We start from the raw sequence: 17,847 nt of genomic DNA on the forward strand, positions 1-17,847 counted from the left end.
ATGCAACATGAAAGCAAAAAGATTCAGCATTTGCTTTGCACATCGTTCATAGCTGCATTTGTGTTTTGAATCCTGAATTCAGGGCAGTTTATCTTTGCATTAAAGAGTCAAACTTCTGATTTGAATCAAGCTCCCCCTCACCTACCACTGCTCTAACGTTCATTCTCCCCACCTGGTTTGCTTAATTTCATGCTGTAGAGTTTGACAACCTGAAATGACATTGCCGCGCTGCTCCCTTTGCCATCACTTCCCCTCTGTTGTCCATTTCAGTGAAGTCTTTAGAACCCATCTCTGCTCATTTCAGCTGCATTTTGTTTTGCTTTCAAAGACTCCTCTGGGCTTTATACTCTATCACCTGCACAATGTTCTATCTATTTTGCCCTAATGCATTTCTATCATTTTTACTGTACATGTGACTAAAGTGAATTTGCAGTAACAGAGATGGAGGGAGGCAGTGGGGGAGAAGGGGCGGGGGAGCTAATGATAGAATATGGGCCAGATGCAGGAAGAACTCCTGGAGATGCAGGGTTACGGACCTCACTGTTGAGAATGAAAAGAGATGAGGGTGGGAGGGCTCGCAGGCAGTCTGATATTCTCATATCGAATCTGGCTGTGGGCTTATGTCACACTTAATTCCTCGTCTCTCCTGTTGGTCCCTGCTGGAATAAGTCAATTCAAAAAGCTGTGAAATGATCTAATCAGTTTGAATCCTGTCATCATGAAAATCTAGAGTGTTTAAAAAGTGTTATAAAGTAATTCAATTCATTTTTAACCCAGTTGTATTTATACTCATAAGGTATAGCTGTTCGAGAACATAAATATCTCATCAGCCAATCACATGGTTGCAATGCAAAACATTTAAGCATAAAAACATCTGTGTTAGTTGATGACCTGCTGAAGTTCAAACTGAACATCAGAATGTGACACAAAGGTGATTTAAGTGACTTTGAATGTGGTGTGGCAGTTGATGCTAAATGGGCTCGTCTGGGTAGCTCAGAAATCTACTGGGATTTTCCCAAAGAACCATCTCTAGGGTTTACAGAGAATGGTCTGAGAGGAGAAGAGAAAACATCCAGTGAGCGGCACTTCTTAGTGAGAAAATACTTTCTTGATGCCAGCCGCCAGAGAAAAATGGCCACATTGCTGACCATTAAGCAAATGTAACTCATTGGAAACCAAGGTTTGCAGGAGAGCATCTCTAAATGTCAAACCTTGAAGTAGATGGGCTGCAGCAGCAGAAGACAACCACAGCGGTTGCCACTTCCGTCAGCCAAAAACAGGAAATTGAGCTCACCAAAATTCAACATTAGAAGACTGGAAAACCATTACCTGGTCTGATGAGTCTCAATGTCCCCTGCAACACTCAGATGGTGTAACCAACATGAAAGTGTGGATCCACCGTGTCTTGCATCAACAGTTCAGGCTGATGGGTTCAGTGTAATGGAATAAAAATATTTTCTTTGGGCCCATTAGCACCAACTGGGTATCATTTAAATACCACAGCCTACCTGAGTATTATTGCATCCCTTTACGACCACACAGTACCCATTTTCTGATGGCTGCTGATGGCTGGATAATGTGCACAAAGCTCAAATCTGGTTTCCTGCATCAGATCTCAATCAAACAGAGCACAGGCTGTGGTGGAACTGGAGATTCACATCATGCACATGCAAATCTGCAGCAACTGCAACGTTATCGTGTCAATGCCAAAGTCTCTGAGGACTGTTTTCAGCATCTTCTCGAATTTCTCACACAAAGAATTAAGCTACTTCTGAAGGCAGCCCAATACTAGCAAGTTGTGCCTAATAAAGTGTCTGCTGTTGTATATAGAGCCAGTTCACACCGGTAATAAATCTTTATTTGGTGTGGAGATTGTGCAGACTAGCTAACAAATTAATTATATTGTATATAACATGGGCACATCCATTAAAATGTAGCTGTTTAACATGACCCAGTGGTTTGAAGCTTAGGAGCTAATGCTAGCAGCAGCAGCTTGTAAACTCAGCTAGCATGATTCACTGTGATTAAACGGCATGCTTTATTGTTGGGAATGTTGGGATTAACTTGGTTCTGAGAAAAGCCTCATGTGTATTGTTAGTGTAGTCCAGAATTTTGGCACTTGAATTTTTATTGAATTTAAAGTTACTTTAAAAATTAAAAGGGTTCACTGAGTTCCTACTAACCTACAAGCAGCTAACAAGTTTAGAGAATTAAAAACTTTGGATGGTGCAACATAATGTTGAGGCTGTTTCTACCCAGGAGAAACACTGAATACTGAAACTTCTCATAAGTTCTCATTAGCTAAGCTCGGAAAAATTCACAGGTGCAGGAAAATATCACTCTTTGCACTAAAGTGTAAATGAACGCACCACTTTATAAAAAGCTGCTTCTACAAACTGTGCTCATAAACAATATAGAATACACAGTGTTGGGTAAGTTACTTTAAAATAGTAACTTAGTTACATTACTAGTTACTTCTCTCAAAAGTAACTCAGTTACTTCAAGTTACTCGTTACTTTCAAAGTAACTAGTTCCTAGGGAAAGTAACTTTGGTTTTACTCAGAATTCTCTTGTTAATGTGTTTCTTCCATAACTTTGCCAGTCTTCTAGCTTGCTTACTTGCCACAAGTGCACTGTGCCACCTACCAATAGAAAGGAAAATATAATGTATAATGTATAATGCATATTTCCACGAGAGAAATCCCACGCCTGGACCGTCATTGACTGCTGCCATGATTCTAGCCTACGTCACAGAGTCATGTGCGCCTTTTACATGCAACACAAAAAATGCAGTCGTGGTGCTTTCGATTGTACTCAGAACTCAGAAATTCTGCCTTCTGAATATGAAGATGTAGGCAACACCAGACTGCAGATGAGCTGCATACATGGCTGGACTGGGACAGAAAATTGGCCCGGGCATTTTGACTAGAGACCGGCCCACCATTATAGGAAAAATCATAAAGCCTTTGAATGAAAATAAACACTGTTGTGACAGTGATGTACACTGTTTTGATGGTATATATGTATCAATCTGTCAATCGTTTGTTGTAAGACTCATAATTATTTTTTAAAAGCTAGACATTTTAAATGAGAATAAGAAAGAAAAGTATTTCTTTGTGCCCTCCTTTCCCTGTTAATGCCCTACATGCCCCCCTGGCAACACTTTGCTAGATCCGCACCTGCACAGTTACCAGCTGTCAGCTACCTAAAAAAGGATCCTGGGGTTATTTGTCTCTCAGAAACAGTTCATAACTTCCCTTCAACTCATTCATGTCACCTAAAAGGTAAACCTGTTTCTCCATCACCTGTTCAGCTCTGATGATTCAGTAAGGACATCTCCTGGTTTCATCCTCATGTTTCCCTCTCACCAGATAACCAAACCATATCATGACCAGCAGGTTTACAGCTGTGGCTCCAGCAAACATCAGCTGATACGAGAAATTAATATTAAATAAATTCTAACAATAGCTGATCAAGCTTAAATGTGCTGCTGTTGTTTACCGCGACATCTGCTGGTTTCCTCTTTCGGCGCAAAGTGAGCGATAAACAAACAAGAGAGAAAATCCGATCAGCTGATCATTGATCAGTTTTCATGATTGAAGTAGAAACGGGAGAGGGAGGGGGGAGAATGAAAGAAGAAGAGGCAGCTGTGCAGCAAAGACACAGAATAACTCCAGCTTTGTGCCTTTTTCATTGTAGCTGAATTACGGGACAAACTGTTCCTTTTCACCTCAATAAGAAACGCGTAATATTTTCTCTGAATACCAGACGGGATGGTTGCAACTCTAATAACTTATGAACAAAATAAAGTTCAACATCATTAACTTCATAGCACCACCCAGCTGTATAGAAACTCCGTCATGCTAGCTAGCACGCAGTACGGAAAAAGTCAGAATAACGAAAATAAACTCCACCTAAACTTGGTTTATATCTGACCCAGAGAGACTGCAGGTCATAACTTCTTACCTGAAGTTCAGTTCACACTTGGACCGGCGGCCGCCTCGGGTCTCTTTTCCTTCTGCGTCCCCTTTCCTTCATCCACCTGCTGGCCTCCACCACTTGCTAATGTTACTGAATCTGTGGAAGCTCCGTGATAGCCACCACACGAAGTAACGAGTAACGACCCTAAATCCCAGTAACGACTAATGCGTTCCTGATTTTGGCATAATAACTAGTTACCGTGCTCGTTACCACAATAATAACGTAGTTACTGTAACGCGTTACTTAATAACGCGTTAGTCCCAACCCTAATGTCAGCCTCCCTCTGTGTTTGTGACAGTGCCAGAGGAAGGTTGCCCACACTAACCTGAAGAACTCTTTGTGCTTTCCCCCCCAATTTTACTGGCATCTCTTGCAAGAGTGTCCTCCAGAGACCTGCCTGTTGCAATGTTTTCTCATTTCTCAATGGAAAGGATGTGCACCATTATTTGCTCCTGACATTGCTGAGAGCTGAGCGCATTTATATATAGCAGCAAGAATGGCAGATACTTCTAAACATTTTGACTTTTAGCACCTCAGAGGTGTTTTCATTCAATCGTCACAACAATCTGCAATGCTACAATATGTGTAAAGTATACACTGACTTGCATTAAGGCAATAAAATATTATACATTAAGTTTGCAGGATGGAACTACAGTGAGATCATTATTGGCATGAATGGAAGAACAGCTATCGATTATTGGTTCCTGTTGTCTGGTTTAAACTATGTAAGCATTCCTGAAAATGTTTCACTGTAGAAAAGGAGGAACTTGAATTTTACCCATCACTAGTTTGCGCATGGAAATTACTTGAAAGCTTCACAGTTGGTATTAAATTAACCCCTTACAACATTCAGAATGCAGTATGTCACAAAACTTTGTAGCATCTTCTAGCTCACCATGGCAACATTTTTGTATATACCTATTTAGGTTGTGCCTATATGAGTTTGCATATACGCAGGTCTTGTTTAATAAGTGAACAATCTCTTGGAAGAACGTGGGCTGTCAAATCACAACAACGTATGTTACACACCACGTATTCTGAGTAATTTCCTAAATAATACAGTTATACAGTCCCAATTACTACAGTAGTGAAAAGGTTACCAAGATGCTATAAATTACACTCACCTGACACTTCATTAGGTACATATCGTTAGTACTGGGTTGGGCCCTCTTTTCTCTTCCAGAGCTGCTTAAATTCTTCGTATCATAAAATCAAGAAGGTGTTGGAAACATTCTTCAGAGATTTTGGTTTTTGGCTGCTGCAGATGTATCAGCGGCACGTTCATGATGCAAATCCCACCAAAATCCCAAAGGTGCTATATAAGATCTAAGACTAGGATGTGGAAACTGTGAGTGTGGACTGCTTAGTACAGTGAACTCTATGTCGTGTTAAAGAAACCACCTTGAAATGATCCTAACTCAGTGACATGTTCTGTTATTCCCCTGCAAGATAGCAGACATGAGCAACAATAATAATCAGGTAGGCTGTGGCATTTAAATGATGCTTAGTTGGTCCTAAGAGGCCCAATTTGTGCCAAGAAACGATCCCACACACCTTTACATGATTTTTTCTTTTTCTGGGCCATCCTGTGTGAACCCCAGAGGTGGTTATGGAGTTTCCAACATCCTCCTAGAAACTCTTCTGGTCACTTTGACCAATTCTACATATGTAAAAGCATTGAGTTGGTGCCAGTTTACTCGTGTATTCAGTTGGATATTTGAGTTTCAAAGCAGTTTAACAAAGTAGGTAAATCTAAAGGTTGTTTTTTATCTAAACAGAAGAAACCGGCTGTATGCCAAAACTACCCCAAAGCTAATATCGCTATGAACAAATGAACACATAATGATGAAGTGTAAGAGGATAAAAAACTACAGACAATCAAATTTCTTCATGAATAATATATTAGTCTTTAAAATGCCACACAGCACAGCTCAATGATGTTTTTTTTTGCCTGCACTTCCTATACTAATGGTAACCCATGCACACACAGAACACCCACTACAAGCTGGACCCATGTCCAACTGTGTGTGTTTGTGTGTATACAGCGTAGGTTGACACCAATAGTGTATATTGATTTTCTGATAAATGGCCCCGATGCTGCAGGCTTTCATTAAGAATCAGCTTCTACTGTTGTCTACACTAACAGATATGATGCGGTTTGATTGATCACATACTTTAAAGCTGATCAATACTACACTGGTTGTCTGTGGGAGGGTCATAACCTTAATGGACCTAAATTACACGAAGATGATGTTTTTATGATCCCTTTATTTATTAGGACTGAGGATTACTGACTATTGTGGATCATCCCAATTATTATTACGGTTATTATGATCATGCCAGTGGTTATTCTTATTACTTTTGCTTTCTGTGCTAAATTCTAATACTAAAATTAATTCATCTTTACCTTCGTTTCTCGAGGAAAGTCACGAATCCCCTCATTTCCCTTTCATATTCACACATTAATTTTTGATATTGAATACCTGCAGAAAGTAATAGCTGTTGGCAGCTTTGAGACATATTAGACTTCAGCACAGAGAAACTCGTGTGGTTGCAGCCCTTGTGTGTATTTATGTGCAAGAGGAGGTGCAAAAAAAGCCCATGCAGGAGGAGGTGCAATATACACCTGAGCAAAAAATAGGCTCTTTGAGTGTTGCAGCATAATACTGCTCCTGCGAATTAACCACGCATCACTGTTACATTTTAATCGTGCACTGGAGACGGGGAACCTTGAGTTTGTTGAAACTGACGCCTACAGAAACCAGCATCTGCAATGCTAATCACACTCCAGCAAAAGGGCCCCACACACTGGCCTCGTCTTGCCTGTCAAACAAAAAATTCGTCTCCAATAACAACCGAGCACTCTGGAGCTCGCTGCATCGCTAATGTGTTGCTTAATATGAAAAGAGTCCTCACTGTCCTCTTGCTTTGGACACATCTATATTCAGAAGAGGAGTGGGAAGTCATGGCTCTTGTCATTATTCGCTGATTTATCTGGGACTCCTTGGATTAGACAACTATTTTATACACCGTTTAATAAAGTTAGTTCTTCTCAAAGTACTTTAAGATCGAGTGTGATTATTTCTGATATGGAGCCATTTAGCACAGGGTAGTTAAAAAAAAAAAAAGTAAACTAATTTGTGTTTTATCGCATCTCTCTGACTAAACATTTGGGGGCTTTTATCTGGTTTCCACTTGTTATAGCCATTTCCTTTTTTTCTTAAGAAAAGTTACATAAAATTCTCATATTCTACACCTTTGCGTCTGCTAGGCACCCTTTTAAAATATACTGTATTATTAATGATATGAACATAAATGCCACGTTGCTTTATCCTTTCTAGATTTATAATCTTGCCACTGGGGCTAAACGTTAGTGCTTAAACTCAAATTTAAGAATATATTTTGCTATGAAGATATTAATAGAAAACAGCAAGAAGACTTATTTAACTTGACATATCTTCTTCCTTTTCCAGTCAGATTAAGTGAGAGGAGAGTCTTCCTCCCTGACTGTGAAACACAGTGAACATGAAACAAACTCCAACATTATAGAGCAACCTGCACAAAAGGACCTAAGTTAATTATATTACTCAAATAAAAAGAATTATTTATTGAAGTCCATGAAACTTCTTCTATAAGCATTCTGTATATGACAATTCAGAAGCTGAAACATTTGCTTTTTATTGTAGTGTTACTGGGAAACCTTATTGACCTTATTACATGTAAAACCCTGGAAATTTAAAGTCTTAATATAATTCATGTGTGTGTTAGTTGGAGGCTCTGACATCTGGGATTGAAAAGTGGCAACTGAACAATATTTAATCAATTATTAATGGTGTAGATAAAACTGATTCACATGGTAATTATTAAGTAATTAAAGTTTCTGTCTGCAAATCTGCCTTGCATTAATAATGTTGCCTTTCAGCAGCCATCTGTTGTTTTAGGTTGTCATAATGGGTTATTTCAGAATGATCAGTTTAACGTGCACTAATATCCTGAGAATGTGTTTGACACCTATGGGGTGTATTGATTTTCTGACAAACTGTACACATACTGCAGGCTCTCATTAAGAATCACCGTGATTAACTACACAATTACTTTAAAATTCCTCAATAGTAACCCGGTTGGCTGTGGAAAGGTTGAAACCTGAGCACGTCGCAGTAACAGATCACCTGGTAGCTGGATAATAACAATGAATATAATTTTTAATGGTTTTTTTTTTATCACTGTGGATTATCTCTAAAAGAGCACATCAATGGGAAGGGCAAAGACGTTTTTGCTAATGGAAATGATTTTACTCTCATTCAGCTCAGTCTCTGAGTTATTGTTACTTTGGGAAGTACAATAAATGGGCTCTCGGTGAAAATGACATTTAAACTTCCACGTGGATGATATTTAATTCAGATTCAAGATGAAACAAAAAAAATAAATCTCCTGCTTCTCCATGATGAGAGATTTTGAGAACAAAACACATTAGACCTTCAACTGACCAAGTGACCTCTTTTATGATGCCAGTTATACATTCATGTGCACTGTTATTATATTTCTAATCATAAAAATTCCTGCTATAATGAATCAAATTGTCTACTTTTCTTTTAGCAACCAGATTAGACAGACAGGCCCTGCCATTAGGGATATTTGTATATTTTTGTAGTGCACTTATCCAAAAACTGGTACTGATCTGTGTGCAGATGAACAGTTGGTGGCTTTTGGAGGCAGGTGCGATACATCCCCTTCTAAATCAGCCAAGTATGGCGTAAAGATCTGGTGTAACAGTGATGCCAAAACTCCTTTTCTGCAAAAATTATTTTTAAACTATAATCGAAACCATAACTGATTAGATAAAAGTATTTTTAGTATAAATGTCATTGGAAACCGCAGACAGGTCCATAACTAAATGGTCAGTGACGCAATTTTTGTCATTTTTCCACAGTCGATTTTAAACAATATAACCAAGATGTGATTAAAGTGAAGACTTTCACCCTTAAGTGGTTTAATTAAGTATTGCAATAAATGCAGAGGAATTACAGAAGCACCAAAGTAATGGGCCAGACTAAGATAATGTTAAATATATGGATTTAATAATTGGATGAAAATCATTTGTAGCTAATGACTGCCTGAAGTCTAAAACCTGTGGACATTACTAACTTCTGTAATCCCCTCTTTTAAATACTCTGGCAGGCCTTTACTGCACCCACCTTCACTTCCTGCTTATTTGTGGTTCAGTCACTGTAAAGCCGCTGTATGGGGCTGAGGTCAGGTCACTGACGTGGTCATTGAAGAATATTCACTTTCTTTGCCTCTTGGGCTGATTTTTCTTTGGCATGCTTTCAGTTATTATCCATTTGCACTGAACATAGAGTACCTTCTACTTTTATCAGCAGTCACATCATCAGTAAAAATTAGTGACCCTGTCAGCCTTGCAGGCTAACACAACATTCACGCCATCTTGAATAAGCAAATGCTTCAGCCAATACCTTTTGATTAGCCTTGTCTCATGCTTTCTTGCTTTGTGGTAGATTTTTGTTCTGTATTCATTGATATATTTGAATGCTAATCAATAAAATCAAATCAATCAAACATCATGTTTGAACGATGATGTAATATGCTTGGAATGATGAGCTGCTTCTTTCCATCTCCACACTTTTTAATTCCCATCATTCTGGTACAAATTAATCTCGGTTTAACCTGTAAAAATAATTTCATTCAGAACTGTGATGCGTCAGTCAGCAAGTTGGCATACAGACTGCAGCAGTCAGGGATTAAACCTGCAATTAATAGATCACATGCTCTGCCTCCTCAGCTACAGCCACACCAAGCTCTCAGGCTTTTTAGTGAGCTGGTCAATTCATTCCTTATCCCGAAAAGTTGATTCATCTGGTCGCAGCGTTTTCATTGCATTTCGTCACTCATCCAAGTGACTGCAGGTCATTTGCACAATGACTGAAACTAGCACCACTGGCAAACAAAGGGCTGTGAGGTCAGTTTCTTTATCATTTATATTGCAAATTGTCATAACAATTGATCAACACTCACTGATCAAAGACCATTGATCAGTGGCCAGTGGAATAGCTGCAATCAAAGGAGTGTTTGGAATTTCTTTTCCTGGATGACTGAGCATGCATCAAGACAAATTCATTCCCTACTTTTAAAACAGCCACTGAATGTTTTTTGCTTTCTCACTGATGGGCTTAGTTTATTACTTTTTTGCCTAATTATGGCCGCGGTCACTTGCATGAAGTTGCTACCAAATGCGAGTAATACATTTAAAATCATAATAAGATTTTAATCTACTTAATTTATGGCCTCACATGGCCATGAAACTGCTTCTCAATCAACTGTTAATTTTGAGCTTTAATGGAATCTGGTCAAATAAAATTTACTTGATTCGTTCATTGGTATATATATATATTCACTTTTAAATATCTCTCTTTATAAATATTTTATACACTTCCTTGTATTTCTCTCAAAATTATTGCTTCATGTTTATGATGCCAAAGAATATTTTTTTGCCTGTACTTAGACTAAGACAGACGTTTTGGTAATAAATGGTGAGATGCATTTTTAATTATTATCATTTAAATCTGGAGGATCAAGAAAAATGGGCTGACTTTTGCATGCTTAAGGATGGAGGGAAATCAGCCACATCATATCTGTAGGTGTAACTTTGTGATTGCACTGTAATCTATTTTAGTTTCTAATGTTATATTTTATTTTGTTTTTTCTTCTGTCCTTGGTTTGCATGTGCGCTTCTTTTTCTTTTTTTTGCCTTTTTGAAATCCCTTTTATGTTTTATTTATGGCTTTTATGTCTTGCCTTGCCTTAGATCTTGTTTCTCTTATTTTCTGTTAGATCACAAACAATAACAGAAAAAAATCCTTGTCACACTTGTTGCAGCAGCATGTAATCAATCCCTATATTCTTCCATTTGGTTTAAGTTGGATTTCTAATGTAATCCAACTAATGCCAATAAAGGGAATCAGTACATGTAAGACAGAGCTTAACAGTCAGTGCATAAAACCCAAACACTGGCATTGCTTTTCTCCATTATCGGCACCATCTGAGGGAAATAAAGGTGCCAAGAATCAGCCAGGCGGTTTGTGTGCAGCTACGCGGGTGGGATGTTAACTCATTAGTTTGCGCACCCACAATGAGGGACAAAAACAGGGGGGGCTGAGCTTGATTGGTAAGGCTGTGGAGGTCAAGAATACAGTCATGGTAAGTATGACCAGCTGTGGATTACATTGAGGCAGCGTGAAGGTTGATTGGGAGTTAAGTCAGGAGAAAACGGTGGTGGCGCGGTGATTTCCTCAGATGAGTTTTGTGCACTTGGTTATTACCCAGAAATCCTCCCATGTGACACAAGACACAGACACGGCAAGCCTTGAAATTTCCTTGCAAGGGAACAGAGTTAGAGATGTGAGAAAGGGAAAGGGAAAAGGAAGCCTGTCAGGGTTGGAGAAAATAAACAGTAGAAGGTTGATAGGGTGGTAGGGGAAGACAGAGGGGCGGAGGCAATCCCACCTTACCCCCCCCCCATTAGCTTATCTCATTCCCCCCCCAACCCTTAACAAGGGATAGTTTTCTCCTCGTCTCATCTTTCTCTCTCCCTCTCTCTATCTCCCGGGACCAAACACACCCCTGACAGGTTGCCATGGAAACGCCTCACACACACAAATGCCCACACACTCACCCACACTCTCTCTCTCTCAGAGACACACGCTCAGCATCACTCTCTCTCGATCTTGCAGCGGTAACGCCTGTATCCCCCCTCCAACCCCTCCATTAGCATCCCTCTTGCTTGGATACAGCAGGGCAGCACTGGCCGAAAGCCCTGAGGTACAGCAGAGTCCTCCGTGCACCTAAATTCATTTGTTACAAGAAAACTTCTAAAAACCATACTTTGGTGAGCACACTGAACAAATGCATACATGCTGTGGCCTTGGATTTTGGAACGCAAAAGTATTGTTCCCTTTTTAAAAAAAAAAAGTAATTAAAAAAAGGCTTACAAATGCATTTCTGGTTATTTCCCCTGAACTATGCTCTCTATTATGAAGATAACAATGGCCAGATTCAATTTGCACACAATTACTGTAGCCATGCCATCCTCAATTAATGCCCACGGAAGTCAGAGAAGAGCCAGTAGCTGGAGAGTCCCTTGGCTGAGCATAACTCATTTATAATTCAGTCTTATTTCTCGTACTTAAGGTCAGAACAGGAGCGTGTAAAGTGAGGGTTTTTTGCAAACACTCATCCGCATGAAGGGATATCTACACTATATCTCATCCCCGCAGGCTTTTAGGGATCCTGGTCCACTCTGAGGGGGGTACAAAAAAAGAACTGTGTTCCTCAGTGCGTTCCTCTGCTGCAGGGCCACACTGACTCACAGCAGAACACCAGCTTCATACAGAGCTTGTGTCATCCCCCGCCGTGCAGCACAGGAGGGTTTTTATCTCTCCACCTTGTCAAGTGTGTTGGTGTCATCATGTCAGACAGTGTATAGATGCGATCTCTTTGCTGCAACAATCTCAAGTGGGGGGGAAAGAAGTCACATCCACAGGCGTCACCATTCATGCAGGCGGTGGATTGTCTTTTAAAATTTATTTATGTATATATATTTTTTATATTTTATATTGAGTTTTCAGTCATACGGTATGATACATAAAGTGTGATCACAATCCAGCATCCTTTCTTCCCTCAACACCTACATCCCTCCCAAAACAGAGGCAGAGCTTTTATCTCCATTCACCACCACAGACCTCATGGGGACCTCATCAGCTCTCCTGTTCGCATTTATTTATTTACTTATTTGAATAACTTGCATCCTTCCCCCCTGAAAATATTCTCACACCTCCTGCCCGGAGAGGGACTACGCCTATAGTCTGCTGATGAAACCAAGTGTCAATATCTTTTCTTTTCTTCTTTTCCTTTTTTTTTCGCGAGTTATCGCCCAGTTGATGAGTGAGTCGGGAAGGGTTTTGTTCATGTTCGTCACGGATTGAAGTGAAATATGAATTTGAGCTTAAAAAATATAAATATATATGTATCTCTCTCTCTCTCTCATATATATATATATATATATATATATATATATATATATATATATATATATATATATATATATATATATCTCAGTGTTACAACAATTTAATGGTCGATGAAGTATCACGAGTCTTACCTTTTACCTGCTCCGCCACATGCCAAAATCCACCTTCACGTTTTACATCACTGAGTGGGAGTCCGAGGCGCGCACACTCTTAACACAGACTTGCACAGACTGTGAATGCAATCCTCTCTCTGAGTTGGTCTCCTTCCACTCTGGCTTCCATGGAAAAACGACCTTAAAATAGCAGACTTTTTTTCGTTTTTTTTAATGTGGTTTCCTCTCCGGTTATCACGCAGCTCAGTGTTTCTGAAGTCGGCTCCAGGTTTAACGAAGCATCGGCACCGCGCTGGATCACGGCGCGCGGAGAGAGAGAGCGAGAGAGATGCGTCAAGCCAGCAGCGTGTACAGAGTGGCATTAAATGTTGGCCTTCAGAGTAAAAGCCTGAAAAGTGCTCTCTGATGTACAGTTGTGCCAAACAGCTGTCATTTAGTTTGGCTGAATGGTGAATACATTTATAGGTCAGCAATCTGAAGCAGTTTAGTCTCGACTTAGATCGTTATTGATCTGGATCAGTAAAATGTACAGGATAGTTTATTAGATACACCTTTTCAGCCTTTTCAGTCTTTGAAAATGCTGAAATTTTTTGTGATGTGGTTTCAACAAGGTGCCAGAAACATTTTGGTTCATATTGATGACATTACAGAGTTTTGGTAGGTTTGTCTTTGCATATACATTATGTAAATCTCCCATTCCATTCCATCCCAAAGATGCTCATTTGACATTTTCTATATTTTCATGTTCAAGGAACCAGTTTGGGATGATTTGAACTTTTTGACGTGGAGAGATATACTGCCTGAATGAACTTTCATAAGATGGGGATGTGTTGAGGGATGCAACAAAACTCCAATGGGCCAAAGACATGTTCTTCAGAGGTGCTCATCTGCACGACTTGGTTGTCCTAAATGATCATTTTACTTACTCATCCCTTCCTGTCAGCTTGGCCAAGTCACGTATATCATCTTTATTTCTCAGTCTGATACACACTTTGAATTTCAACAGCTCGATTTGACCTTGTCTATATGACTAAATCGATTTAGTTTCTGCCACTGAGAACATAATTAGCTGTACCTAATAAAGTGGCCAGTGAACGTACATATTCAATGTACAAAAGACAGATTTTATTACAACGTCCTTCCAAAGAAGCAGCTTTTATTTGAACCTGTGGTGGTTTTAATCTTGTTCATCTAAAGCCAATTTGCAGTCTTGGTTCAGCTGTTATTAAAATGGATCTCGTTTACAGTTGACTTAGTAGCATTGTGATGGCGGGAAGCATTGCATTAGTGCTAAGTGGCCAGATGATAATCTGGGTAATCACAGAGGATGTTTCTGGGTGCAAGACTTAAGGAGGCAGTGCATGGAGGTATAAAGCACACGGTGGAAACTCCAACTTTGTTTTCAAAGCAAGATCAGGCAGATGAAACAGAGCACAGCACCAAATTAAACTTTGTTTAGTGAGAAGAAGTCCCACAAAGTGGAAACTGTTGCCTTGTACAAGATGGCATGATAGATAAAGAATATTTTAATAAATAATGCGAGACTCCATTCAGCAAAAGTCAAGTCAAAAGAATGCTGTGTCCTAGTGGTCTCAAAGGGTGAGGAGGCCTCTTCTGAAAAGCTAAAACAAGGCTTAAGGTGGACTAAGATATGCACATAGTGGATAATGGAAAAGGACAGTATGTTTTCCATCATATAGACACTACTATGTGCAGCTATTTGTCTACTCTAAGGAAGTTATAATAAGAAGTGATTGTGGAAGCTATAAACAACAGTGTATGTCAGATAACCCCCCCATCCCTCCGTTTCCCACCTTAAAAGAGAAAAAACACTTTACTTATCCTCTTATCCAGCATAGAAGATCAAATTGAAATAATGCATTGAATGAGGGAATTATTGATAAAGTGCTTAAACACTTGGAAAAGCTCTTTTCTTTCTATCAGCTGGGCTTTTCTTATCAAAGCTATGGTGGAAGTGAGATGTTACGATCTGTTTTCTTTTACGTGAAACATAATAGTGGTAATGATGCAATATAATATGCTTAAACATCAACCTGTCATGTTAGAGGTTAAAATCAAAATTGGACTCATTTATAAATCCAGGATATTATCAGGTATTAAAAATAAATGTTGTGATTCCAGCTTTTAAATAGTAAAAATACATTTTATGATATGAAGAATTAAAGGAGGATTTATTAATTCATCCAAATATTTCATTCTTTGGGCACTCAACAGAAGAAGATGGAAAAGAAGAGGCACGATGATGACGATGATGATGACTCATTCTTGATGAATCAGATCAGAATGTCACATTAGCATCAACTCCAAAGCTTTCTACACAACAGGCACTAATCAATGCTCCAATCAATTTCTGTTGAAGCAAACAAACCTTTACATCACAGGTGGATGATGCTGAGACTCCTACATAAGCTTATCAGGGTTTTAAGAAGTCAAGAGCAACAGCGTGCCTCTTGGATGATCCTCACACCTGGAATGAACAGTAATAATTTTTTCCTCATATGATTTAATTTTGAAAGTTTTTACAGGAAGTCCCATTTTATATTGCGCTTTCTTGCCGCTGGGTATGGTGGGACTTCAGTCTTCCAAGTTAATCATTTTGCTTTTACCAGAGAACAGCAGCTCACAGCATGGGACGAGAAAACGAGGAACGCCTGTGGGATCTGTGTTTCTACCTCCGCTTCCCCCTTTTCCACTCATTTCTTCTTTCTTTGCTTTGCCCTGTGAGACTTTTAATCTGTAATCACCTTCTATCCATTCATGCCTTTACCTTTGTTATTCATACGCGCCACATTTCCCCTTATCATTCCCTCATTTTAATCTTTTGTGACACACTGTAGCTTAGTCACGGGGGACCCCGCCGACTCAGATGGTATAATGAAGATATGAAATAACTGTGAGTGTTTTCTTACACTACTATTCTTGCGAGGACAAAATGTTCCCACAAAAACTGTTTAAAAATTATATGTCACTATTTTGGGCCCAGGTGTACATTAAAAGTAAAGATTATATTTAGGACCAGATAAAGTAATTTATCTTCACTTAATGCTGAGCTTCACTTAATTTTACATTTATAGTTAATTAAATTTTAGCAAAACATGAATCTAAAAATAATAGTCATTATATTGGTTACATTTTATGTATTAGCATAGCAATTACAAAAGGCCATGCAAGACTCAAGTTCAACGATAAAACAAGAATAAGAACAAAGTGACTCAATGGTTAAGAAAACAAGAGTTTAACATCAAATTTAAAAAGGTAAAAGAATAAAATGATGGAAAGTTAAGAATGTCAAACATATAAAATAAAATTTATATGAAAGCGCTACCATATAAATGAGTCTTTAACAATGATATAAGAGAGAAGACTGATAAAGCGAGTTGGAGCTCCTCATGCAGGTCATTCCATCCCAAACTGCAAACACTTTATTGTCTTTTGTCTTTAAGTGTGAGGTAGGACTAGTGAGCAGACTTGTGCCGGAGGATCTCAGGCTGTGCACTGGTTGGTCTAGGACAGTAGTTTTTATATATATATTCTGGAGTCCAGTCAGGAAAAGTAAGAAGTAACTGTCATGGTTGGTGCTGTGTGGCATGCAGGATGTAGGACCCAAATGCAGGACACTCAGATGGAGGAATAAACTCGAAGCGCAGCTTAAATGCTGGACAAAGTTTTCATAAGAAATAAACTTCACAAAAAGCAAACCAAAACCTGAATATGGACACTAGAAACTAAGAAACATGAATTAGGAAAAGTAACCAGGGCCAAGCAGAGAGCAACACAACAGTGAGGGTTCAATGCAACCCAGAGCAAGGAAAACACAGGGCTTAAATACAGCTGGAGTAATCAGGGAATGGGAGACAGGAGGGGAACACAGCTGGGATTAATTAGACATAACAAGACAAAAGAAGCAAAACTAGAAACATTGACATGAGACAAGGGACCGTCAAAGTAAAACAGGAAGTATAACACAGAGACCTGACTGACCAGAGAGACAGAGGAAACAAGGAGACGAGACATGACACGAGGAGGAACATGAGAAAAGCAAAATAACAGAAACCAAAATCATAGAACAAAATCTATAACAAGCAGAACCAAAACCCATGAATAACAACAATCAAAGAATATACCTAAAACACACAAAAACACTGGGCCGCAGACTCAGTGTTACAGACAGTAACACCCTCAAATCAGCTCTAAATTAAATGGTCAGCCAGTGTAGAGTCAGTGTAGAGCAGTTTGGTTGAAATTTGTTGAAACACCATTACGATAATCAAACTGAGAGGAAATAAAAGCATGAATTATGACATTTCTCAGGTTTCAGGTGCTGGACTGGGTAACCTTTTTTTCCCCCCGGAAAAAACCCCAAAATAAAACTGACATACATTAATTAAACATTCTGCTTTTACACAAAAAATAAAAACAATCAGTGGAGAAAAGAGGGAAGGTAGAAACTTTTTTTCTACTTTTTCATTCTTTACATGGAATGATCCAGATGACCCAGTCTGTAAAGGTGTGCTCAGATGAAGTGAAAGTCACAATATTTAACTGTCAAAGTGTGGCTGAAGCGTCAGCCTAATATAGCAGTGCTTCTTACAGACATCTTCATCCTGACATACAAAGTTGCACAGTCGAAAGTAACAAAAAGAAAAAATGTTTACGATTTTTCACGTCGAAAGGTGATCAAACCTCTG

The 17,847-nt window shown here is 39.1% G+C and overlaps 1 protein-coding gene across 1 annotated transcript in view; it reads right to left on the reverse strand.

Annotated features, from left to right (window-relative positions):
- The window catches only part of lingo2b (leucine rich repeat and Ig domain containing 2b), a 44,819-nt gene extending 28,430 nt beyond the window's left edge, over window positions 1–16,389 (reverse strand). Inside the window, exon 1 of the mRNA XM_026151981.1 lies at window positions 13,157–16,389. The gene's annotated coding sequence lies outside the window, so the exon portion shown is untranslated. The remainder of the gene's footprint in view (window positions 1–13,156) is intronic.
- Window positions 16,390–17,847: the final 1,458 nt, after the last annotated feature.

The sequence above is a fragment of the Astatotilapia calliptera genome, chromosome 19 (assembly GCF_900246225.1).
Source record: "Astatotilapia calliptera chromosome 19, fAstCal1.2, whole genome shotgun sequence".
Taxonomy (NCBI): Eukaryota; Metazoa; Chordata; class Actinopteri; order Cichliformes; family Cichlidae; genus Astatotilapia; species Astatotilapia calliptera.